The sequence below is a fragment of the Cebus imitator genome, unplaced genomic scaffold, assembly GCF_001604975.1.
Source record: "Cebus imitator isolate Cc_AM_T3 unplaced genomic scaffold, Cebus_imitator-1.0 Scaffold228, whole genome shotgun sequence".
NCBI lineage: Eukaryota > Metazoa > Chordata > Mammalia > Primates > Cebidae > Cebus > Cebus imitator.
The window spans coordinates 948485-949000 of NW_016107543.1; positions in this window are offsets into that span (position 1 = coordinate 948485).

Genomic DNA, 516 nt, shown 5'->3' on the forward strand with positions numbered 1-516 from the left:
GGGTTTCTCCATGCTAGTCAGGCTGGTCGCAAACTCCTGACCTCAGCTGATCCGCCCACCTCAGCCTCCCAAAGTGTTGGGATTACAGGCATAAGCCACTGCGGCTGGCCTCCGGGGTGGTATTTCAAGAGAAAATGTGGCACTTCATGTCTGCTTAAAATACATCCACTGCTTCCCAGTGCCTAGAGGAAAATCCAAACTCTTCAACTGGTAGAAAACCACATGGCCCCTGGCTCCCTGTCTGGCACAGAGTGCTGACCCTGACAGGCAGCACCCTAAGTCACGTCTGTGTAGTGCCCCGCCTCCACCCCCAGGATCAGTGAGTGTTCAAGGGCGGAAGGGAGGGAGGAGGACAACAGTTCCTCCCCACCGCCCTCGCCCCTGGGGTCAGCTCTGATTCTGAAGCTGTGTGATCTTGGTCAGGTTGCCTTACCCTTCTGTTCAGAGGCTTCATCTCGTTTGGCTTCTCTTGTGTCTTAAAGGAGAAGATCTGTGAGGTGACCCAGGCTCCTCATT